This window comes from Ranitomeya imitator, chromosome 5 (assembly GCF_032444005.1).
Source record: "Ranitomeya imitator isolate aRanImi1 chromosome 5, aRanImi1.pri, whole genome shotgun sequence".
Classification (NCBI taxonomy): Eukaryota; Metazoa; Chordata; class Amphibia; order Anura; family Dendrobatidae; genus Ranitomeya; species Ranitomeya imitator.
This window is the reverse complement of record NC_091286.1, coordinates 715839877-715866357: the sequence shown is the minus strand read 5'-3', so window position 1 is coordinate 715866357 and position 26481 is coordinate 715839877. Positions and strand designations below refer to the sequence as shown.

Here is a 26481-nt window from a genome sequence, read left to right as displayed (position 1 = left end):
ATGGATGCTCAGGACGGGCCTGTCCGTTCCCCAGTCCTGAATCCAATCAAGCACATCTGGGACATGATGTCTCGTTCCATCCACCAAAGCCACATTGCACCACAGACTCTCCAGGAGTTAACTGATGCCTTAATCCAGGTCTGTGAGGAGATCCCTCAGGATAACATCCACGGCCTCATCAGGAGCATGCTCAGGCATTGTAGGGAGGTCATACAGGCACGTGGAGGCCACACACACTACTGAGCATCATTTTCTTGTCTCGAGGCATTTCCACTGAAGTTGGATCAGCCTGTAATTTGATTTTCCTCTTTGATTTTGAGCATCATTGCAACTCCAGACCTCCATGGGATATTAGTTGTGATTTACATTGATCATTTTTAGGTTTTACTGTTCTCAATGCATTCCACTATATAATGAATAAAGATTTACAACTGGAATATTTCATTCAGTGATGTCTAGGATGTGGGATTTTAGTGTTCCATTCATTTTTTTGAGCAGTGTATATAAAATCCCTATTTACTGCAAAGTGTGGAAGCCTGTGTCAATCTTGAGCAACCCCATTTAAAACAGTGACGTTATCAAACACCCCTTTTAACATACAGTCCTTCAGTTGAACAGTGAAAGTTCTCCCTGGAAGCCTACAACTCAGGAATGTCGACTTCATGAGTCACTGTCTCATCCTCATTGCCCGCACACAGAGGAGAAACCCATCCACTTCCGATGGGTTTTTTTTTTTCATCATTAGTCCGAGAAGTCCCTACCTAATATAACTGGGGGCATCAGGTCCTTGACCACTCCGACTTCATGAGACTTAGTGCCACAGTTCGTTTCTATGGCGACTCTAGCGACATGCCAGTCCTTAGTGTCCCCGTGAATACTGTGGATGCCCACAATCATTCTAGGGATCAACTGGTGGGTAAGTATGGTCATTACCAGGGTCACCAAGATCCCAGTGTCCAAGAATTTAGACCCCAGTACACCATGTCTCAGGCTCCTTCCTGGGTTTACAGTTCACAAAGCAGGCCAGATAAGCGCAGTTCGAAACCTGACACCCTAGGCTGCAGTCCATCGGTTCAGTGGACATGAGACAATGAGCGGCTATGTTACCTTGCCCCTGTCAAATTCAACAAATAAAGTCCTTATCCCCAACCCATGACAACCCCTCAGCAGACTCTTGGACACCCCCATTTGTGGCTCTTTTAAACTTTTGTTGAGAGTCAGTTTCCTTTTTGAGTACCCCAGTATGGGAAAGCAATGGCACCTGGTTTCCCTAATGACTTCTCGATCACCTGGTACCTTTCCACTAGGCCAACCAGGTCATCCACATTCTGAGGATCCCAATGGGCAACCCAGGTCTAAATCTGTCCATAACCATGGGCAAGGCCATCTGTTCTGGGGTGGAGGACACTGGCTGCAGCCACAAGATGAACAAGATGGGGGAGGGGGAGGATTTTTGCCAAAATACACCCAGCGGTGGACCAGTTGTACCCTGATGGTCATAGTTACCATTTCTGTCCTTAGTTTGGCATACTCCTTTGAGTCCTGTAAGGCCAGATTATAAGTCGTTTGGGACTCGCCAGTTAAATATGGAGCCAGCTCTGCTACTCTTCTGAACACCGCCTCGATATCTTCACCTGGGGGCAGGGCACGTCCTACCATTTTCCAGACGTGTGAGTCATCATTTGAACATATTGACGGGGTGGTTATCCTACCATGGACTGCATGACTGCATCTGTGAGAGGTTCCATCTGCTGTGTAAGCCCCTCCTGTTGCTGGATCTGCTGCACCATACTTCTGGATATCGGAAGGTATTGCTTAACACTAGTCAGGATTGAGTTAAAAAAAAAACAAACATCCGAATCTCTAATGATCCCCCAGAGCACCATAAAATCCATTATCATCAAATGGAAAGAACATGGTACCACAACAAACCTATCAAGAGAGGGCCCATCCACCAAAACTCTCAGCCCCGACAAGGAGGGCATCAATCAGAGGCAGCACAGAGATCAAAGGTAACCCCAGAGGAATTGTAGAGTTCTCAAACAGAAAATGGAGTATCTGTCTCTACACCCACAATAAGCTGTACACTCCATAGTGGTGGCCTTTATGGAAGAGTGGGCAGAAAAAAGCATTTACTTGCAGGCAAAAAACATAAGGCTCATTTTGAGTTTGCCAAAAGACATGTGGGATAGTCCCTCAATGTATGGAGAAAGATGTTGTGGTCATACGCTATGTGTGGCGCCAAACCAACACAGCTCATAACTCCAAGAACACCATCCCCACAGTGCAACATGGTGGTGGCAGAATCATGCTGTGGGGATATTGTTGGCAGCGGGGACAGGGAAAATGGTCCAAGTCGAGGGGAAAATGAATGGTGCAAAATAAGGGGACATTCCTGAGCAAAATCTGATTCAGTCTGTCAGTGATTTGACACTGGGATGGAGGTTCACCTTCCAAAAAGACAATGAGCCAAAAGCATTCTGCTGAAGCAACACTTAAGTGATGTCAGGGATGCATGTCAAAGTTTTGTTTTGGAGTAGCCTAGTCAAAACCCAGACCTTAACCCCTTTACAAGTATCACATCATGAGCGGGTGTCCGTTCCCACTTTAGCCCTTTCTGCCAGCTGACGGAATAGTACGTCAGCTGGCAGATCCCCTGCTTTGAGGTGGGCTCCGGCGGTGAGCCCACCTCAAAGCCGCGACATGTCAGCTGTTTTGTACAGCTGATATGTGCGCGCAATGAGCGCGAGTGGAATCGCGATCCACCCACGCCCATTAACTAGTTAAATGCCGCCGTCAAGTGCTGACAGCGGCATTTAACTAGCGCTCCCGGCCGCGCGGCCGGAACTGCTCGCACTGCTGACCCCGTCACATAATCGGGGGTCAGCAGTGCATTGCCATAACAACCAGAGGTCTCCTTGAGACCTCTATGGTTGTTGATGGCCGATTGCTTTGAGCGCCACCCTGTGGTCGGTGTTCAAAACAACCCTGCATTTCTGCTACATAGAGGTGATCTGTGCATCACCTCTATGTAGCAGAGGCGATCGAGTTGTGCATGCTTCTAGCCTCCTATGGAGGCTATTGAAGCATGCCAAAATTTAAAAAAAAAGTGATTAAAATTATAAAAAAAATTAAAAATATATAAAAGTTCAAATCACCCCCCTTTCGCCCCAATCAAAATAAAACAATTAAAAAAAAAATCAAACATACACATATTTGGTAGCGCCGCATTCAGAATCGCCCCAAACTATCAATAAAAACAAAGGATTAACCTGACCGCTAAATGGCGTAGCGAGAAAAAAAATCAAAACACCAAAATTACGTTTTTTTGGTCGCCGCGACATTGCATTAAAATGCAATAACGAGCGATCAAAAAAACGTATCTACACCAAAACAGTATCATTAAAAACGCCACCTCGGCACGCAAAAAATAATCCCTCACCTGACCCCAGATCACGAAAATTGGAGACGCTAAGGGTATCAGAAAATCGCTCAATTTTTTTTTTTTTAAGCAAACTTTGGAATTTTTTTTCACCACTTAGATAAAAAATAACCTAGACATGTTAGGTGTCTATGAACTCGTAATGACCTGGAGAATCATAATGGCAGGTTAGTTTTGCATTTAGTGAACCTAGCAAAAAAGCCAAACAAAAAACAAGTGTGAGATTGCACTTTTTTTGCAATTTCATCACACTTGGAATTTTTTTCCCGTTTTCTGTTACATGGCATGGTAAAACCAATGGTATCGTTCAAAAGTACATCTCGTCCCGCAAAAAAATAAGCCTTCACATGGCCATATTGACGGAAAAATAAAAAAGTTATGACTCTGGAAAGGAGGGTAGCAAAAAACGAAAATGAAAAAGCGGAAAAAGCTCCGGGGGTGAAGGGGTTAAGACTGGTCTAAGAAGCTTTCTGTACAGGTATAATGCATTGCCATGCTGGTGTATTGCAATGCATTATGTCTGCAATTAAAGTTAAAAAAAATCTAAAGTCTCAAAGAGGGGCTAAGTAAAAAAAAATTTAAATGGAAAAATATTAAAAAAATAAAGAAAAATCTTAGTTACTTACAGGTAACAGGATTTTACAGAGCCCATGACAGCACCACCTGAGAGTATCCGCCCATCAAGGACAGGAAACCTACTGAATAAAAAGACGGTACCTCTCCTCCGCATCAGTTTGGGTTTCAGAGCATGAGAGGACCTCTAGACAGTTAGTAACAGCCATCACCAAATACATTTTTCTTAAAACACTCTTAAAACTGCACACCACAAGTGATAGAGCGGAGGAGGGAATATAAGGGTGATGTCATGAGCTCTGTAAAATCCCGTTACTGGTAAGTAGCTAAGATTTTTTCCCTCCTCCCATGACAGCACCACCTGAGAGATTTATATAGATTAAAGCACCTTAGGGAGGAATCACTGCTTGTAACACCTTTCTCCTAAAGGATATTTCGACAGAGGAACACAGCTTAAGACCATAGTGCTTAAAGGGACACTGTCACCTGGATTTGGAGGGAACAATCTTCAGCCATGAAGGTGGGGTTTTGGGGTTTTTGATTCGCCCTTTCCTTACCCGCTGGCTGCAATATTGGATTGAAGTTCATTCTCTGTCCTCCATAGTACACGCCTGCGCAAGGCAAGATTGCCTTGTGCAGGCATGTACTACGGAGGACAGAGAATGAACTTCAATCCAATATTGCAGCCAGCGGGTAAGGAAAGGGTGAATCAAACACCCGAAAACCCCGCCTCCATGGCTGAAGATTGTTCCCTCCGAATCCAGGTGACAGTGTCCCTTTAAAGAAGGTGGAAGGTGAAGAGCATGTAGCCATGTTACATATTCTGTCGATTTACACCTCTGCTGTTGTGAATTCCGCTCTTGGGCTCCCTCCGGTGGTTGTAAGTAGCATTTTTGTGAGTTCTGCTCTCGGGCTCCCTCCTGTGGTTTTGAGTGGTATGGCTGCTTCTTGGATTTAGCTTCAGCAGCTGTTTTCACTGATCGTCTTTCTGGCTCGGCTATATTAGTCTGGCCTTATCCCTCATTCAAAGCCAGTTGTCAATTGTTCCTGCCTGGAGTCATTGCTCTTAGGATTTTCCTGACACTCTGACCAGTTCAGCAAAAGCTAAGTCCTTGCTTGTCCTTTTGCAGTTCACTTGTTGTGGACTTTGTTGTTCAGCACTTTCTATGTTTTGTTCTTTTGTCCAGCTTATCAGTATGGATCTATTCAGCTAGGCTGGAAGCTCTGGGCAGCAGAGTTTGCCCTCCACACCTTTAGTCAGGTGTGGAGATTTTTTGCATTCCTCTGCGGTGGACTTTTTCTAGTTTTTATTACTGACCGCACAGCGTTCTGTCCTGTACTATTTATATCTAGCTAGAAGTGGCCTCCTGTGCTTAATCTTGTTTCATACTACGTATGTCATTTCCTTCTCCTCTCACAGTCATTACTTGTGGGGGCTAATCTATCCTTTGGGGATTTTCTCTGAGGCAAGATAGTTTTCCTGCTATCTTTAGGGGTAGTTAGCGCTTAGGCTGTGACGAGATGCCTAGGCAGAGTTAGGAGCATTCCACGGCTACTTCTAGTGTTGTGTCGAGCTTAGGGACTGCGGTTAGTATAGTTACCACCTGCTCAGAGCTAGTCGCATGTTGCTCCTTAATCACCAGACCATAACACTCTGCACTCTCAGTCGAGGTCACCATGACCCTGGTGGAATGGGCCTTCGGGTTCTCAGGAACCGGCATCTTAGTAGAGGTGTATGCTGGGCTAATGGCGTCCCTAATCCATCTAGCTATAGTATCCCTTGAAACCTTAAGACATAGTAACATAGTTAGTAAGGCCGAAAAAAGACATTTGTCCATCCAGTTCAGCCTATATTCCATCATAATAAATCCCCAGATCTACGTCCTTCTACAGAACCTAATAATTGTATGATACAATATTGTTCTGCTCCAGGAAGACATCCAGGCCTCTCTTGAACCCCTCGACTGAGTTCGCCATCACCACCTTCCTCAGGCAAGCAATTCCAGATTCTCACTGCCCTAACAGTAAAGAATCCTCTTCTATGTTGGTGGAAAAACCTTCTCTCCTCCAGACGCAAAGAATGCCCCCTTGTGCCCGTCACCTTCCTTGGTATAAACAGATCCTCAGCGAGATATTTGTATTGTCCCCTTATATACTTATACATGGTTATTAGATCGCCCCTCAGTCGTCTTTTTTCTAGACTAAATAATCCTAATTTCGCTAATCTATCTGGGTATTGTAGTTCTCCCATCCCCTTTATTAATTTTGTTGCCCTCCTTTGTACTCTCTCTAGTTCCATTATATCCTTCCTGAGCACCGGTGCCCAAAACTGGACACAGTACTCCATGTGCGGTCTAACTAGGGATTTGTACAGAGGCAGTATAATGCTCTCATCATGTGTATCCAGACCTCTTTTAATGCACCCCATGATCCTGTTTGCCTTGACAGCTGCTGCCTGGCACTGGCTGCTCCAGGTAAGTTTATCATTAACTAGGATCCCCAAGTCCTTCTCCATGTCAGATTTACCCAGTGGTTTCCCATTCAGTGTGTAATGGTGATATTGATTCCTTCTTCCCATGTGTATAACCTTACATTTATCATTGTTAAACCTCATCTGCCACCTTTCAGCCCAAGTTTCCAACTTATCCAGATCCATCTGTAGCAGAATACTATCTTCTCTTGTATTAACTGCTTTACATAGTTTTGTATCATCTGCAAATATCGAAATTTTACTGTGTAAACCTTCTACCAGGTCATTAATGAATATGTTGAAGAGAACAGGTCCCAATACTGACCCCTGCGGTACCCCACTGGTCACAGCGACCCAGTTAGAGACTATACCATTTATAACCACCCTCTGCTTTCTATCACTAAGCCAGATACTAACCCATTTACACACATTTTCCCCCAGACCAAGCATTCTCATTTTGTGTACCAACCTCTTGTGCGGCACGGTATCAAACGCTTTGGAAAAATCGAGATATACCACGTCCAATGACTCACCGTGGTCCAGCCTATAGCTTACCTCTTCATAAAAACTGATTAGATTGGTTTGACAGGAGCGATTTCTCATAAACCCATGCTGATATGGAGTTAAACAGTTATTCTCATTGAGATAATCCAGAATAACATCCCTCAGAAACCCTTCAAATATTTTACCAACAATAGAGGTTAGACTTACTGGCCTATAATTTCCAGGTTCACTTTTAGAGCCCTTTTTGAATATTGGCACCACATTTGCTATGCGCCAGTCCTGCGGAACAGACCCCGTCGCTATAGAGTCCGTAAAAATAAGAAATAATGGTTTATCTATTACATTACTTAGTTCTCTTAGTACTCGTGGGTGTATGCCATCCGGACCCGGAGATTTATCTATTTTAATCTTATTTAGTCGGTTTCGCACCTCTTCTTGGGTTAGATTGGTGACCCTTAATATAGGGTTTTCATTGTTTCTTGTGATTTCACCTAGCATTTCATTTTCCACCGTGAATACCGTGGAGAAGAAGGTGTTTAATATGTTAGCTTTTTCCTCGTCATCTACAACCATTCTTTCCTCACTATTTTTTAAGGGGCCTACATTTTCAGTTTTTATTCTTTTACTATTGATATAGTTGAAGAACAGTTTGGGATTAGTTTTACTCTCCTTAGCAATGTGCTTCTCTGTTTCCTTTTTGGCAGCTTTAATTAGTTTTTTAGATAAAGTATTTTTCTCCCTATAGTTTTTTAGAGCTTCAATGGTGCCATCCTGCTTTAGTAGTGCAAATGCTTTCTTTTTACTGTTAATTGCCTGTCTTACTTCTTTGTTTAGCCACATTGGGTTTTTCCTATTTCTAGTCCTTTTATTCCCACAAGGTATAAACCGCTTACACTGCCTATTTAGGATGTTCTTAAACATTTTCCATTTATTATCTGTATTCTTATTTCTGAGGATATTGTCCCAGTCTACCAGATTAAGGGCATCTCTAAGCTGGTCAAACTTTGCCTTCCTAAAGTTCAGTGTTTTTGTGACTCCCTGACAAGTCCCCCTAGTGAAAGACAGGTGAAACTGTACAATATTGTGGTCGCTATTTCCTAGATGCCCGACCACCTGCAGATTTGTTATTCTGTCAGGTCTATTAGATAGTATTAGGTCTAAAAGTGCTGCTCCTCTGGTTGGATTCTGCACCAATTGTGAAAGATAATTTTTCTTGGTTATTAGCAGAAACCTGTTGCCTTTATGGGTTTTACAGGTTTCTGTTTCCCAGTTAATATCCGGGTAGTTAAAGTCCCCCATAACCAGGACCTCATTATGGGTTGCAGCTTCATCTATCTGCTTTAGAAGTAGACTTTCCATGATTTCTGTTATATTTGGGGGTTTGTAACAGACCCCAATGAGAATTTTGTTACCATTTTTCCCTCCATGAATTTCGACCCATATGGACTCGACATCCTCATTCCCTTCGCTAATATCCTCCCTTAAAGTGGATTTTAGACAAGACTTTACATAGAGACAAACCCCTCCTCCTCTCTGATTTTTACGATCCTTTCTAAACAGAATGTAACCCTGTAAGTTAACTGCCCATTCATAGCTTTCATCTAACCATGTCTCGGTTATTCCCACTATGTCAAAGTTACCTGTAGATATTTCTGCTTCTAGTTCTTCCATCTTGTTTGTCAGGCTTCTGGCGTTTGCGAGCATGCAGTTTAGAGGATTTTGTTTTGTTCCAATCTCCTCGCTGTGGATTGTTTTAGAAATGTTCTTACCTCCCTTCTGAGTATGTTTTCCTGGGTCTTCTTTGTTTGAGTCTAATGTTTTTCTTCCCGTCCCTGTTATGATAAGGTAATTCAGTACCACAATGGACATAGAGGTCAGAGCACATACAGTGACCAGACAATAACCCAAAAACATTGAACGAGCTCTGAGACGTGGGAACTCTGCTGACCGCAATCCCTAATCCTCTCCAACCACACTAGAGGCAGCCGTGGATTGCGCCTAACGCTCCCTATGCAACTCGGCACAGCCTGAGAAACTAGCTAGCCTGAAGATAGAAAATAAGCCTACCTTGCCTCAGAGAAATACCCCAAAGGAAAAGGCAGCCCCCACATATAATGACTGTGAGTTAAGATGAAAAGACAAACGTAGAGATGAAATAGATTTAGCAAAGTGAGGCCCGACTTTCTGAACAGAGCAAGGATAGGAAAGGTAACTTTGCGGTCAACACAAAACCCTACAAAAACCACGCAAAGGGGGCAAAAAGACCCTCCGTACCGAACTAACGGCACGGAGGTTCACCCTCTGCGTCCCAGAGCTTCCAGCAAGCAGGAAAAAACAAATAGACAAGCTGGACAGAAAAAAACAGCAAACAAAATAGCAAAGCGGAACTTAGCTATGCAGAGCAGCAGGCCACAGGAACGATCCAGGAGGAAACAGGTCCAATACTAGAACATTGACTGGAGGCCAGGATCAAAGCACTAGGTGGAGTTAAATAGAGCAGCACCTAATGACTTCACCACATCACCTGAGGAAGGAAACTCAGAAGCCGCAGTACCACTTTCCTCCACCAACGGAAGCTCACAGAGAGAATCAGCCGAAGTACCACTTGTGACCACAGGAGGGAGCTCTGCCACAGAATTCACAACACGTCCCCTCTTCTTCTAGTTTAACGCCCTCCTGATGAGTGTAGCGAGTCTTCTGGCGAATGTGTGTTTCCCAGGTTTGTTGAGGTGTAGTCCGTCTCTGGCGAGGAGTCCATCGTACAAGTAATTCACACCGTGGTCCAGGAATCCGTATCCTTGTTGTCTGCACCATCGTCTTAGCCAGTTGTTCGCATCAAGGATCCTGTTCCATCTCCTGGTGCCATGTTCGTCTACTGGAAGGATAGAAGAAAAAACTACCTGTGCATCCAGTTCCTTTACTTTCTTCCCCAACTCTTCAAAGTCCTTGCAGATTGTCGGTAGGAAAAAATACATACCATGAGATACAGCCTTCCCAAAACCCTGTCTGATGACAAATGCACATAAGTGCATTTGTCATCAGACAGGGTTTTGGGAAGGCCGTATCTCATGGTATGTATTTTTTCTGAGTTTTTTCTATGTTAGATTGTCGGTAGGTCCTTCCTTGCCGTGTCATTGGTGCCAACATGTATAAGAAGAAATGGGTGGACGTCCTTGGAGCTGAAGAGCTTTGATATCCTATCAGTCACATCCTTCATCATCGCACCTGGAAGGCAGCATACTTCTCTTGCGGTTATGTCCGGTCTGCAGATGGCTGCTTCTGTGCCTCTCAGTAGTGAGTCTCCCACCACCACCACTCTTCGTTGCTTCTTGGCTGTAGTTTTTGCTGTCACTTGTTGCTGTGTGCCCTTTTCTTTTTTGCTTGCTGGTATTGCTTCATCCTTAGGTGTGCCATCTTCATCCTCTACAAAGATTTGATTTCGGTTCTTCAGTTGTGTGGTTGGTGATTTCTCCATGGTCTTCTTGCTTCTTTTGGTCACATGCTTTCCTGATTCTGTGAAATGACATGAATAATAATTTTATAATTATATAGGGCTGCCAAGGCAGACACCTGCACCTTAAGAGTACTGGTGGCTACGCCCATTTCCATTCCCCTTTGAAGAAATTCCAATATAGCTTTAATTGGGACCCTGCCCCCCATGGACTGCCCTGAAACAGCTAAGAATTTAGCCCATATCTTGCCATATATTCTAATAGTTACCAGCTTTCTACTCTGCAGCAGGGTAGTGACTAAGGCCAGGCAGAAGCCTTTTTGTAGTAACAGTGCTCTCTCAAAATCCAGGCCGTCAAATGTAGACCTGACTTCTGAGGATGCGACACCAGGGGTCTGATAAGGACATCTTCCTTATCCCTGAGAACCATGGCCTCTTGGGCCAGAAAGGAGCAATGAGGGTGACCCTTGCTCTCTCCTCCCGAATCTTCCTCAGGACTGCCGGAATCATCATCAAGGGGGAAATGCATAAGCCAGCCTGAAATGCCAAATAATCTGTAGAGCGTCCACTGCATTTGGTCCTTCTCTTGGGTTTAAAGAGCAGAAGATCTTTATTTTCCTGTTGACAAACAGGTCTATTTCTGCCACAATCTTCTGAAAAACTAGCGGATCCAGTTCCCAGTCCCCTGGTTGCAGGGTATTCCGGCTGAGAAAATCTGCTTCTTCGTTCTCCCTTCCCTTTATATGCAGTGCTGTTAGCTTCAAATGATGTTCTTCCATGATCTGGAGAATTGACTGTGATAGCAGCATCAGGGTTTGGGATTTTGTGCGCCCTTGGTGGTTGATGTAGGCAACTAATGTCCGGTTGTCTGAGAGTACCCGAATGTTGTGCCCTTCTAGATGGAGAAGGAATTCTACTACTGCCCTTTTTCTGCCAGTACTTCTTTCATTTTTGAGCAATACTAGACTTCTACTTCTGACCATACCCCCTGGACAACGTGATCTCCGAGATGTGCTTCCCATTCTTCTGCGCTCGCATCTGTCACAATCACGTCCAATATCTGGTAGAACCACGGAATTCCCTGCGACAGATTCCCAGATTCCAGCCACCAAGCCATGGAGTCTTTCGCACTCTGGGAGAGTATAACTTTCCCCTCCAACCAAACTCCTAGCCTTTTATCTCCATCTGGGACATCCTGTTGTAAGGCTTTGGAGTGAATCTGGGCCCACTGGACTGCTGGAATAATGGAAGTTATTGTTGCTAGAAAAGACATAGCCTTCCCCAGAGACATGACCGGATTGGTAACTGCTGGTGATACAAGGCCAACAATTCTGTTTTTTGTTTCCTCTGGTGGAAGATAGGCCTGTTCCTCGGAGTCCAAAATAAGTCCTAAAAAAGGCTCAACCTTCAGGGGCTGTAGTCTGGACTTCTCCATAATTATCATCCATCCTAGCTGAGCTATTGTGGCCTGGATGTGACTCAGCTGGGGGCCCCACAAACATGAAACCTGTTTCTTGTTTTTTTCTCCTTCCAATTGCCCTGTTTCCTAAGGGGTTTTTACCTGTTATAGTTCCTCCTACGAAAGGAACTCTTGTATTGAGGAAGAGACACATTGAGAAAGCACTTTTTCTTATCTGCTGCCTTATATAGAATATCATCCAGCACTTGACCAAAAAGATATTTCCCTTCACATGGAAGTGAACATCCCCTGGCCAGCTTTTGAGCCACAAAGCCCTGTGGGTCGCATTGGATAGATTTGCAGACCTGGCTGCCAACTTGACGGAATCTGCCGAGGCGTCAGCCAGGAAGACAGCTGCTCCCTGCATCAGCGGAAGGTCTGCCAAAATCTTTTCCCTAGGGATGTGGTTTTGAGTTGGTCCTCAAGTTGCTGTAGCCACACCATCATAGACTGGCCCATGCAGGTCACCTTTATTGCAGGTTTTTATGACCGTGCTGATGACTCCCATGTTTGTTTCAGAAAAACCTCTGCCTTCTTATCCAGGGGGACCTTAGGAGCACCTAGGTTTTCAAAGGGCAATGTTGATTTTTTTTCTGCTCTAAGCCACCGAACATAGTAACATAGTTAGTAAGGCCGAAAAAAGACATTTGTCCATCCAGTTCAGCCTATATTCCATCATAATAAATCCCCAGATCTACGTCCTTCTACAGAACCTAATTGTATGATACAATATTGTTCTGCTCCAGGAAGACATCCAGGCCTCTCTTGAACCCCTCGACTGAGTTCGCCATCACCACCTCCTCAGGCAAGCAATTCCAGATTCTCACTGCCCTAACAGTAAAGAATCCTCTTCTATGTTGGTGGAAAAACCTTCTCTCCTCCAGACGCAAAGAATGCCCCCTTGTGCCCGTCACCTTCCTTGGTATAAACAGACCCTCAGCGAGATATTTGTATTGTCCCCTTATATACTTATAGGGATTTGTACAGAGGCAGTATAATGCTCTCATCATGTGTATCCAGACCTCTTTTAATGCACCCCATGATCCTGTTTGCCTTGGCAGCTGCTGCCTGGCACTGGCTGCTCCAGGTAAGTTTATCATTAACTAGGATCCCCAAGTCCTTCTCCCTGTCAGATTTACCCAGTGGTTTCCCGTTCAGTGTGTAGTGGTGATATTGATTCCCTCTTCCCATGTGTATAACCTTACATTTATCATTGTTAAACCTCATCTGCCACCTTTCAGCCCAAGTTTCCAACTTATCCAGATCCATCTGTAGCAGAATACTATCTTCTCTTGTATTAACTGCTTTACATAGTTTTGTATCATCTGCAAATATCGATATTTTACTGTGTAAACCTTCTACCAGATCATTAATGAATATGTTGAAGAGAACAGGTCCCAATACTGACCCCTGCGGTACCCCACTGGTCACAGCGACCCAGTTAGAGACTATACCATTTATAACCACCCTCTGCTTTCTATCACTAAGCCAGTTACTATCCCATTTACACACATTTTCCCCCAGACCAAGCATTCTCATTTTGTGTACCAACCTCTTGTGCGGCACGGTATCAAACGCTTTGGAAAAATCGAGATATACCACGTCCAATGACTCACCGTGGTCCAGCCTATAGCTTACCTCTTCATAAAAACTGATTAGATTGGTTTGATTGGTTTACCTGTAGATATTTCTGCTTCTAGTTCTTCCATCTTGTTTGTCAGGCTTCTGGCGTTTGCGAGCATGCAGTTTAGAGGATTTTGTTTTGTTCCAATCTCCTCGCTGTGGATTGTTTTAGAAATGTTCTTACCTCCCTTCTGAGTATGTTTTCCTGGATCTTCTTTGTTCAAGTCTAATGTTTTTCTTCCCGTCCCCTCTTCTTCTAGTTTAACATAATGTCCTGGACTGTGCTAGTGGTCTTGGGATCAGCTATGCCCTCAGTCGACCTGATTGCCCTAACCAACCTGTCCGAGTCCTCTGCTGGAAAACAAGGTCTACCCCCAGTGTCATTATCTGTGGAGGAGGAATCAGACAAATCCAAATCCTCTCCCTTAAATGTTACTGATCTCTCAGACTCAGATAGATGACTGTAGTCCAGACTTCTCCTCCTCTCCTCTCTTTGTCCCATCAGGTGCTTTAATGACTCCGGGACCTCTGTCCTAATTATAGCCTTCAGGTCCATAGCAAACCCAGGGGTTTCCTCTGAGACAGTCTGCTGTATGCAATCAGGACAGACGCTTTTACTATACGTGCTTGGTAAATCTCCCCTGCACAAAGCACACTTTATTTTTCTGCTTCAAGCTATGTTTCAGGGGCCTTTCCTAGTAAAAAAAAATACACAGAAAAAGGGGCCCGCTTTAATATGGTGCACTTTCACATAGATCACTCACCATTCAGCTGATCAATCTACGGTACCGGAGATGGAGGCTGGATTGACTCAGAAGATCGCTTCCCCCTGAGGTGGACTCCTGACCTGCCTTGCTCCTGTGTCAGCTGCTGCTGTGGTGGCGGCTGCTACTGCTGCTGCTGTCCATCCATTATAGGACTGAAACAGAAATAACTCTGCGCACATCCCTTTTATAACAGGATGGCCCAGGTCACCTCCATTCGGCCCCATACTTCCGGCCTTTGAATCTGGCTCGCTGTGGGCAGGGAGCCTCGGCAAGCCCTGCGCACGTGCAGACCTGGATGGCCACTGTAGCTTTTGGCGTGCTACGTCACTGGGATGTGCAGGATATCTGCCCCGCGCAGACCCGGGTGGCGTCTCTTTCCAGCGCACTCGTCACCAGGGCCCGCCAGCATCATCAGCGCAACCCACATGTGCGCAGACCTGGAGTCCCGGTGCACCTTGCCAGGGTGCTCCCCCAACCCCAGCACGTGCAACTTGGGACATCATGTCGGCCAAGAGGCATCTGCACGGCGTTGCACCGACCTCCTGTCCAGTGTTACCTCCCCCTTAGAAGGCATCCTGCCTGGACACCCTACTGGGTAAGTCAAGTACCACTCTCTTTCAGGTTCCCAGAAGGACAGGAAGCCAAACTGATGTGGAGGAGAGGTACTGGCTTTTTATTCAGTAAGTTTCCTGTCCTTGATGGGCAGATACCCTCTCTCAGGTGGTGACGAAGGATTTTGTGATCCGAAACGCGCGTCGGGGCGCGTCTGTCCACTCTTCTCACACCTCTCAGGTAAACCATTCTCTGACGATCCACATGCTGTGACTGTCATCTCTCAGCTGTGGGTCATGCTGCTACTTGGCTTCACATAGTGCAGTGGGCATTCTTGTGCATACACCCCACGGGCTGTGATTCTGACCTTTTTGCTGTGGGTTATGCCGCTATGGATTTTCACATAATGCAGCGGGCACTGTTCTCGCATATTCTTGTATGTCTACTGACTATCTGATCTATTGACACGCACATTGCACATTTGATTTCACTTGTAGACATTTTATATTTATTATTATTATTATTTTTTTTTTTTTTCCCCCTCTTTGGTATATATGCATTTATGTGTACTAGCAGATACTATCTTGCCCATTATTTTTTATTTATTTTTTGTTGATTGGTTGCCTATTTTTGTATTTGCATGTTACATGGACATTTATATAAACATCTATATGCCCGCTGTACTTTGTATATAGGTTCGTTTTCATAGTTTCCATGGGCTATACTTGTGATGGATGTTTTTTTACATGTTGTCCATTTACAGTTGTGACATATTGATTAGGTGTGTTTAGTATGGACTGATACACATTGTGTTTTGGTACCGCATTGCCAGTTTTTTCTTTTTTTGTCCCTATGTACCACCAATAAAATTACATTTTGATACTTTCATAGTTTTTTGTGTGATCCTTTTGTTCTGGACTTTTTTTGTTCGGTGCGTCCGTTTCTTTTTGCTCTAGTTTTGCCGAATGGTCTGCCATTCTTATAGTTACCCCTTATCAAGCTTGGTGATATAAAAAAAAATTTTTTCACCTCAAGATTATGTGTGTTACATTGCTTGTATAGTGTGTTTTTGTTCTTCTGTCCTTGATGGGCAGATACCCTCTCTCAGGTGGTGCTGTTGTCATGGGAGAAGGGAAAATATTACACTAATAATTACAGATTTTTTTGTAAAAAAAATTTAAATAAACAAAAAAAGTACATATTTGCTAATGTAGTGTCCGGAACTACTCAACCTATCAAAATGTCACACTAGTTAATCCTTTCAGTGAACGCCGTAACAAAAAAAAACAAAAAACGCAAACTATGGTTTTCCATCACAGTGCTGAACAAAAGTGGAATAAAACGGGATCAAATAGACAAATGTAACAAATGGTATTGCTTAAAACATCTTGTCCCCCCCAAAAAAAGCTCTTAGAATAAAGCCATGCAAAAATATTTTTTCTATAAAAGTTAAAACATAAAGAGCCATTTAAATGGTACTGACCAGAAGAATAAAGCTGCTTTATCAATTTTACCACACGTGGAACGACATAAAAAAAAAAAAAAAACAATTCCTGCATTGTTGGTTTTTGTTCATTCTGCCTCCCAAAAATTGGAATAGAAAGAGATCACAAAATGTAATGTGCCTGAAAATGGTACTAATAAAAACGTCAAATTGCCCCGCAAAAAACAAACCACCTCATGAGTGTGTTGGCCATAATATGGAAAGATTATAGCTGTCTAAATATCGGTATAGAAAAACTAGTTTTTGCCCCCCAAAACACATCTTTTAGCAGCAAAACATAAAAACCCGATATAAATCTTGTATTGCTGTAATCGCACCGACCCAAAGAATAAAGTCATCTAATCACTTATAAAACATGGGAAACAGTGTAAAAAAATAAATAATACCAATTCTTCACCTGCCGTTGATTTTTTCATTCTGCCTTCCAAAGATCACAGTAAGGCTTGGCTAACATTTATCCTGCGCTCTGCGCACCGGGGTTTCCGTGTATATCTCTAAAATATGTGATTCAGATGTAACCCCCTCTCTCTCGCTCTCCCCTTTTCCCCGGAATAGGAAGTCCAGTTCAGTGATCAGTTTACACCAGTTCAAAGTAATGCATAACACATGGCTTTAGATTTGCGGTCCCTAAACAGGCCAGACTTCCCTTTGTCCAGTTTCCCTGGGCGACCGCATGCCATCTCAGTCTCTATACGTCTCCGTACACACAGCCTCATATGTTGCAGACACTACTTACGCCAGCCCTCCTCTGACCAGTTCTCGTGGGTGTCCTGCATCGCTGTATCACAGTCTCTTACAGACTCATTACTCACACAGTCGTACACAGTTCAGGATATCCTCCGGATAGCAGCCGGGCACCATATCCACCTGTTTGCAATCGTTACACATGCTAGTCCTCTTTCGGGCACGGGACATCCACCTCCGGGCACAGGACTGTCCACATCCGACTCCTACGGGCACAGGACATCTACCTCCGGCACAGGACTGTCCACATCCGACTCCTTCAGGTACAGGACATCCACATCCGAGACCAGTACCATGGACGACTTGCATCTCTGTGTACGCTGCGGGTGCCAGGCTATCAGCTGCCCTGGGTGCTGGCTCTGTTGGCCTCCATGCACTCTGCAGACCAGCACACACCAGACTGACACTGATGTGCACCTTGCACACCTGATACACCCATACCCCTTACTGCAGGGCTTTTAAACACACACAAACCTGTGGCCTCCAGCCACCTGGAAAACCCGGACCAGAGATCCGTGACTCTCATGCACACCTATGGACTTCATCAGTCTGCATGCACATTCTGGGGAGAACAAACAGCGCCCCCTAGCTGTATCAGAGGCCACAGCCTCACACTAGGTACTGTTTCACATTTCCCAGATCTTTGATCACGAATCGATCCAAAGTTTTCACTATCTCCGCTTCATCCCTTTCTTTTTCAAAACAAACTTAAATATCGTCCACATACAGTACAGACCAAAAGTTTGGACGCACCTTCTCATTTCAAGATTTCTCTGAATTTTCATGACTATGAAAATTGTACATTCACACTGAAGGCATCAAAACTATGAATTAACACATGTGGAATTATATACTTAACAAAAAAGTGTGAAACACCTGAAATTGTGTCTTATATTCTAGGTTCTTCAAAGTAGCCATCTTTTGCTTTGATGACTGCTTTGCACACTCTTGGCATTCTCTTGATGAGCTTCAAGAGGTAGTCACCGGGAATGGTTTTCAATTCACAGGTGTGCCCTTTCAGGTATAATAAGTGGGATTTCTTGCCTTATAAATGGGGTTGGGACCATTAGTTGTGTTGTGCAGAAGTCTGGTGGATACACAGCTGATAGTCCTACTGAATAGACTGTTAGAATTTGTATTATGGCAAGAAAAAAGCAGCTCAGTAAAGAAAAACGAGTGGCCATCATTACTTTAAGAAATGAAGGACAGTCAGTCCGAAAAATTGGGAAAACTTTGAAAGTGTCCCCAAGTGCAGTTGCAAAAACCATCAAGCGCTACAAAGAAACTGGCTCACATGAGGACCGCCCCAGGAAAGGAAGACCAAGAGTCACCTCTGCTTCTAAGGATAAGTTTATCCGAGTCACCAGCCTCAGAAATCGCAGGTTAACAGCAGCTCAGATTAGAGACCAGGTCAATGCTACACAGAGTTCTAGCAGCAGACACATCTCTACAACAACTGTTAAGAGGAGACTTTGTGCAGCAGGCCTTCATGGTAAAATAGCTGCTAGGAAACCACTGCTAAGAACAGGCAACAAGCAGAAGAGACTTGTTTGGGCTAAAGAACACAAGGAATGGACATTAGACCTGTGGAAATCGGTGCTTTGGTCTGATGAGTCCAAATTTGAGATTATTGGTTCCAACCACCATGTCTTTGTGCGACGCAGAAAAGGTGAATGGATGGACTCTAGATGCCTGGTTCCCACCGTGAAGCATGGAGGAGGAGGTGTGATGGTGTGGGGGGCTTTGCTGGTGACATTGTTGTGAATTTATTCAAAATTGAAGGGATACTGAACCAGCATGGTTACCACAGCATCTTGCAGCGGCATGCTATTCCATCCGGTGTGCGTTTAGTTGGACCATCATTTATTTTTCAACAGGACAATGACCCCAAACACCTCCAGGCCATGTAAGGGCTATTTGACCAAGAAGGAGAGTGATGGGTGCTACACCAGATGACCTGGCCTCCACAGTCACCAGACCTGAACCCAATCGAGATGGTTTGGGGTGAGCTGGACCGCAGAGTGAAGGCAAAAGGGCCAACAAGTGCGAAGCATCTCTGGGAACTCCTTCAAGATTGTTGGAAGACCATTCCCGGTGACTACCTCTTGAAGCTCATCAAGAGAATGCCAAGAGTGTGCAAAGCAGTCATCAAAGCAAAAGGTGGCTAGTTTGAAGAACCTAGAATATAAGACATAATTTCAGTTGACACTTTTTTGTTAAGTATATAATTCCACATGTGTTAATTCATAGCTTTGATGCCTTCAGTGTGAATGTACAATTTTTAGTCATGAAAATACAGAAAAATCTTTAAATGAGAAGGTGTGTCCAAACTTTAGGTCTGTACTGTATATCAGCACACAGATCTGTTAGGGCTAGAGGAATGCACCGAGTAAATATAGATATTATTGGTGCGTTCACAGCCCGGGGTCCACCGTGCAGGAGGAGAACCTGCTGCTAGCAAATGGCACTATATGGCGGTATAAGAGACCTCTGTTACTTCACAGAGTCGCCGTGATAGAAAAGCACTATGTCCTGTTAAGCTCACAGGAGTACACAGCTAACTGCTGAGCTTATAGCAGTCAGTGGACATGCAGTCAGAGGATCACACAAACAATTCCTCACTGGAGGTGCCGGTATTCTAGTGGCTTATTTCAGCTGGGCCCTGAATACATGCGAACAAACTCCTCACCGGAGGTGCCGGTATTCTATTCTAGTGGCTTATCTCAGACAGGCCCTGACCACAAGCATACATGACCACACTGGCGCAAAGCACATGACAAATATTGATACTAGCGCATGGCCGTGCGGCCATGCAAACCTTTTATAGCTGCAGCAACTTCAGGACCTTCCTAGAGGACCAATCGGAGCTGCTACAGTATCTGAGCAACTTCAGGACCTTCCTAGAGGACCAATGGGAGCTGCTGCAGTGCCTGAGCATGTGAGCCCGACCTCCAATGTGAGGTCTTACCCTGGGCATGCTCAGAAGGGGAAAAGCAGGACTTAAGGTACCGTTACACTAAACGATTTACCAACAATCACGACCAGCGATACGACCTGGCCGTGATCGTTGGTAAGTCGTTGTGTGGTCGCTGGGGAGCGGTCACACAGACAGCTCTCTCCAGCGACCAACGATCAGGGGAATAACTTCGGCATTGTTGAAACTGTCTTCAACGATGCCGAAGTCCCCGGGTAACCAGGGTAAACATCGGGTTACTAAGTGCAGGGCCGCGCTTAGTAACCCGATATTTACTCATGTTACCATTGTAAAAGTAAAAAAAAAAAAAAAAAACACTACATACTCACATTCCGATGTCTGTCATGTCCCCCGGCGTCAGCTTCCCTGCACTGTGCAAGCACCGGCCGTAAAGCAGAGCGGTGACGTCACCGCTGTGCTCTGCTTTATGGCCGGCGCTGACACAGTGCAGGAAAGCTGACGCCGGGTGACGTGACAGACATCGGAATGTGAGTATGTAGTGTTTTTTCTTTTTAACTTTTACAATGGTAACCAGGGTGATATCGGGTTACTAAGCGCGGCCCTGCACTTAGTAACCTGATGTTTACCCTGGTTACAGGTGAACACATCGCTAGATCGGCGTCACACACGCCGATCTAGCGATGACAGCGGGGTGATCAGTGACCAAAAAAAGGTCCTAATCATTCCCCAACAATCTCCCAGCAGGAGCCTGATCGTTGGTCGCTGTCACACAAAGATATCGTTAGCGGGATCGTTGCTACGTCACAAAAAGCGTGACGTTGCAACGATATCCTTAACGATATCGTTATGTGTGAAGGTACCTTTAGTCCCAGAGAGGTCTGCTCGCCGCTGACCAGTACTGGCTACAATGGCTGAGCCTGGAAGGCAGCAGTAACCATTCGCACCGTATCAGGCTGAGCCAGACGCTGGGACCGACGTCTCCGCTGAGCAGGCTCCACTGTGGCTGGAGAAGAATGGGAGACCAAAGCGGAGATGGCTCAAGATTCCTCCTCTGCAGAGGTGGGAACTCGACCCCTAATAAGATCCATCTGTCTGTCAGTCTCTTTGTATATAGAAAAGGATCCGCTTTGCTTCTTTTAAAATGTTCATTTATGAGTACTTCTGTGATTTTATCAATCCATGCTTTAGCAGCTTTTTTTAAACCATATATACTTTTCTGTAGCTTACAAACCTTGTTTGGTTTCCTTTTATCCTTGAATCCTGGGGGTTGTTGTCTTCTGTTAAGTCTCCATTCAGAAATGCTGCCTTTACATCCAGATGTTTCAACTGCATTTCTTTCATTGCTGCAACTGCAAACAAAGTTCTGATTGTGATGTGTTTAACAACTGGAGTAAATGTCGCATCATAGTCTTCTCCATATTTCTGAGAATAGCCTTTAGCTACGAGTCTTGCTCGGTATCGATCAGCTGTGCCATCTGCTTGGTATTTTACTTTAAAAACCCATTTAAATCCAATAGCCTTTTCTTCTTTTGATAGTTCTGTTCGTGTCCATGTCTTAGAATCATGCATGGATTTTATTTCTGTTTCTGCAGCCTTTATCCATTTGTCGGCCTCTTCTTCTGAAAGTTGAGATATGTCGTCGCAAGATGTAGGTTCATAAACTTTATTTGTACCTGTACGGCCGAGTCTTGCAGGTTAAAAACAAGCTCTGGCACCGGCACTCCAGAGCGGAGCGTGCAGCCGCATAGCAATATATGGAGCCGCACGCTCCGCTCCGGAGTGCCGGTGCCAGAGCTTGTTTTCAACCTGCGAGACTCGGCCGTATCTCGCTGTAGTGTGACTCCGGCCTTCTTCAGAGTCTTGGTTCTGTGTCTGTATGGAGCTGTATCTCTTGACTTTCAGTTTTTTGATTTTCATCGATTTCTACTTCTTTCTCATCAGATGTTTCTGCAGTTATATCACTGTCTTTTCTCTCATTTTTTGTTTTCAGTGATGTCATTATGTCATCATTTAAATCTTCAATGAATGTTACACTGTTACTCACTGTGATTCTGTCTGTCTTGGGATCTAGGACAACCAAAAAGAAACGAAATATCCTAAAAAAATACTTTATTAATAATATCTAAAATTCTCATAGACAATTAAATATACTTAAATGTATGCTACCAACATCAACCACCTGGGTTTGGGTAGGCTAGGAAAGATTCAGGAAGTAGTAACAGATGTATTCCTGACACAGTCCCTGTTAGATGGCCCTGTAGTGGCTTTCACCTACCTAACAGCGGAGGTTGGCACCCTAAATTTCGATGTGGCGCCCCCGCTCCACGTCGACTGTCCCTTCTAGCCCTACTAGGCCCTACCAAATACCCACGCCCAGGTCCCCACAGACATACACACAAATTGACCAAAAGGTCACACTAACCAAAAACGCGAAAAAAGTGTAAAAAAAAGTGAAAAAAGTGTAACAAAACAACTAAAAAACAACGCAGCAAAAGATAGTGCTGCGTAAAAGTCCACTAATTGCGTGTACCCCAAAGCTATATCAGCAAAAAATGGTATAGATATTGCTCGATGAATAAATGGTCTTAAAATATAAGTGATGATACACGAGCAACAGATCAAAGATCAAAATAATGGGGTACAGTAGAGCACAGATATATTGTGCTCATAAATACTCAGAGGTCATAGGGAATAGACACCTCTAGTATATGTACCAATGTGTCACTGTCTTTGTTAGTACATCATGACCTACATGTCATACAGGCAGACCTATACATAGGACCCATACACAAAGCAGATACCAATGATAAGGTGTCTCAAATCCGGAATAGCAGATACATTAGATCACTCAGTAGGTGTTCATATGTTTGGGTGATATATAAGTTTACACCCTGAATGCCATACGGATTCAGCATAAGATGTTAATGAGCAAAATGTTCAACAAAACAAGAAAAAAATCATAAAACACAAATGAAAAAAATATCTGCTATGTCAAGCATCACATATAGTGTCTCTCATTTAAATTGGGCAAATGCACCAGGAAGCCCGATAGAGCAGAGGCCAATCCCTCATTGCTTTCTCATGAATAAATGCAATATCCGATCTTATGCGAGCTCGTTTGTCTGGGTGATATATACTTTTACACCCTATATATCATACCAATTCAGTATCATGTATCAGAAAAATAAGCAAAATGTTCAACAGAACAAGAAAAAATAAAAAAACACAAATGAAAAAATGTCTGCTATATCTGGTATCGCATATGGTGTCTCTCATTTAAATTGGACCAATACATAAAGGATCCCAACACATCTGAGGCCAATCCCTTGTTTTTTTCATATAGGTAAGTGCTATGCTCGGTCCTTTGAGAGCTCATTTATAAGGGTGATATATGAGTTTACACCCTGAGTACCATGTGAGCTCGTCTTGGGATCTAGGAAACTGTATCCTTTGCAATTGTCACTATATCCGACAAATATTCCTTCAATGGCTTTGTTTTGAAGTTTGGAGCATTTTTCTTCTGGAATAAACACAAACTTTGCAACCAAAAACTCTTAAATGATTCACACTTGGTTTCTTACCATGCCACAATTCATATGGGTTTTTTCAGTCTTTTTGAAAAAGTCTGCTTAGCAAATAAGTAGCTGTCCATAACTGATAGTTCTCATTGTTCAGCTTAACTACTGTGAGTCTCCGCTCTGAACTGCTGCTCATCTTTAACTTATTTGTAGTGTTGAGCCACCTCCCTAGTGTTCGGGTTCGGTTCGGTTCGTCGAACAGGGAGGTGTTCGCCGAACTGTTCGACGAACCCCATTGAAACCAATGGCAGGCAAACACAAACACATGGAAAACACACGAAAAAACACCTTAAAAAGGGGTTCAAAAGCTGACAAACTGCTCAGAAGACACAACAAACATGGAAAAGTCACAACTACATATAGTCATGCGAAAAGAAAAGAGGTGGAGGAGTAAAAGGAGGAGGGAGGAGACACAGATATAGGCATGTCATGCCCTTTTAAAATCAAGAAAGGCTGGAGTAAAAATCTAAACTCACTCTACCAACACCCAGACGTCTTGACAAAAAAAATTAAAAAATAAATATCTTTAGGTAGAATGGCGGCGGGTCCATTCAGAACACTTTCCTTAGAAGACGTAGTGGTACCCCCATTGGGAGTAGTGCCTAAAAACAAACCCAATACATTCAGACTAATCCACCATTTGTCATATCCAAAGGGCAGGTCAGTAAACGACAACATTGACGCGGAACCAAGTACAGTACTATGTACTGTACCTCCTTTGACGAGGCAATCAGGTGGGTCAAGAAGTTGGGAAGGGGCACCCTAATGGCCAAAACAGACATTGAGGGGGCGTTCCGGTTACTACCTGTGCCTTCAAATAGTGTCCTCCCATTGGGCTGCTTCTGTGAAGGAGCATACTACACAGATCGCTGTTTGCCCATGCGGTGCTCCATATCCTGCTCACTATTTGAGGCATTTAGTTGCTTCCTCGAATGTGTCGGCATGGACGTTTGTAAGGCGGCACATATTATCCATTACCTCGACGACTTCTTACGCCTGGGCCCAAAAGATTCGCCACTGTGTGAAAACACGCGGTAGTCCACCTGTGAGAAGGAGAGAGCTGGAGACCCCAGAGCCGAGGGGTTTGATTGAGAAAGAAAGAAGGCGGTGTAGCTTGCTTCATGGGTGGGGTACTCTACTGAGTAGCAGAAATTGCTACTAGGCCCAAAGTATTGCCTGGGCCAAATGCCGTTAAAAAATAGTACTTAGGTAAACAGGCGGTGTAGTTGCTTCATGGGTGGGGTACGCTGCTGAGTTGCACCAAATTCTACTAGGCCCAAAATGATTTCCTGGGCTAGATGCCGTTACAAAATAGTAGTTAGGTAAACAGGCGGTGTAGCTTGCTTCATGGGTGGGGTACGCTGCTGAGTATCACTAAATTCTACTAGGCCGAAAAGGATTTCCTAGGCTAGATGCCGTTACAAAATAGTAGTTAGGTAAACAGGCAGTGTAGCTTGCTTCATGGGTGGGGTACTCTGCTGACGTGCAGACACTGCTCCTAGGCCCTAAACTAATAACTGGATTAGATGCAGTGAAAATAGAGATACACAGGCGGTATAGTTAGTTTCACAGGCGGGCTACTCAGATGACTATCAGACAATGCTACTAGCCCAAAATGATTGGCTGAGCTAGATTACACCAAATGCTGTGACAAACACTTGCACAGCACTGGCACAGACCTGCCTGGCAAACAGTGCTATGAACTGCTGTAACCTACCCTGAAAAGGGATGATATTACAACTAGTCCCGACTCCTCCCGACTCCCTAAACCTATGTCTCTGACAATTCGCTCCAAAAAAAGACTCTTAAGCTGCAGCAGTGAGGAAATGGTGGCAATGGGGCAAATGGCTGGTTCTTATAGGGCAAGGACATGTGACTTACACAGCCAATGACACATGCCCTTGCTTGTGTGCATCACATGCACATTGCTGTGTGCACTGCTGATAGGCTGAGAGACTGCACCGCCCCACTGTAAATGCGGGAAAGAAAAAAAAATGGAGATCAGCGTTATTTCAGCACAGATCTATCCCCTGCCCCCCCCCCCCCCCGCCCACTATACACTGAAACAGTCTATTAACAATGATAAACAGTTTTAATGTGCAAATCAAGCGAGGCTTTTGGTGAACGAACAGTTATCGAACAGAAACTCGAACAGCCGAATTTTAAGCAAATTGTTCGGGTTCGTTGAACGACTCGAACACCGCCCAAAACAGCTCGAATTTGAGATTGGCGAACAGTTCGACTCGAACACCGCTCATCTCTACTTATTTGTCTTACTTGATTGGAGAGAATTGCTCTGAAGTATTCTTTTGCATTCACCAAGTCCTTTTTGCCTTCTATTCTGCGCCCATAACCTGTTGCATAGTTTGGTCACAGAAGAAACTTGTGAGAGTAGATTATATGGGGTAATTCAACTTTTATCTACCCAGAACACGAGGTACATGCATCAGCTTCAAAATACAGCATAACAGGAAGTCTAAAGGACCTTTTACCAGAGAGAAAGTGAAACCAAAGTACAACAAGTATATGCATTACATTCAACTAAGCATATAACAGTAACAACATCGCCATCTACAGTCAGAAAAGTGTTATCTCCTCCTGCACACAAATAAGTCTGTATCTGTTGCATATCTGTCAACAAAATTTTGGTGTCATTTTTACCTGTTTCCTTGTGTGAGAATTTAAAATCTGGAGCCAAAATAAAAATGTTCAGGGGCTCTCCCAGTGGGTAATGGCACCAGCAAAGCAGAAAATCTACACTGTAATATGGCACTGCTTCTCTTCAGAGTTTTGCACTGTGCCTGAAAATTATTTCCTAAGTACATGTATGGTATTCGCGCATTCAATATAAATTTTTACAAGAAACTGAGGTCCAATTT

The 26481-nt window shown here is 44.2% G+C and overlaps 1 protein-coding gene across 4 annotated transcripts in view; it reads right to left on the bottom strand.

Moving 5' to 3' along the window:
* LOC138638953 (zinc finger protein 484-like) overlaps window positions 1-26481 on the bottom strand; it is a 196140-nt gene that overhangs the window by 47104 nt on the left and 122555 nt on the right. Inside the window, exon 1 of one of the 4 annotated variants that reach the window (XM_069728718.1) lies at window positions 21256-21714. The exons of the other annotated variants lie outside the window; for them this stretch is intronic. The gene's annotated coding sequence lies outside the window, so the exon portion shown is untranslated. Of the gene's footprint in view, window positions 1-21255; window positions 21715-26481 lie in introns of those variants that run through there. 4 annotated transcript variants of the gene reach the window in all.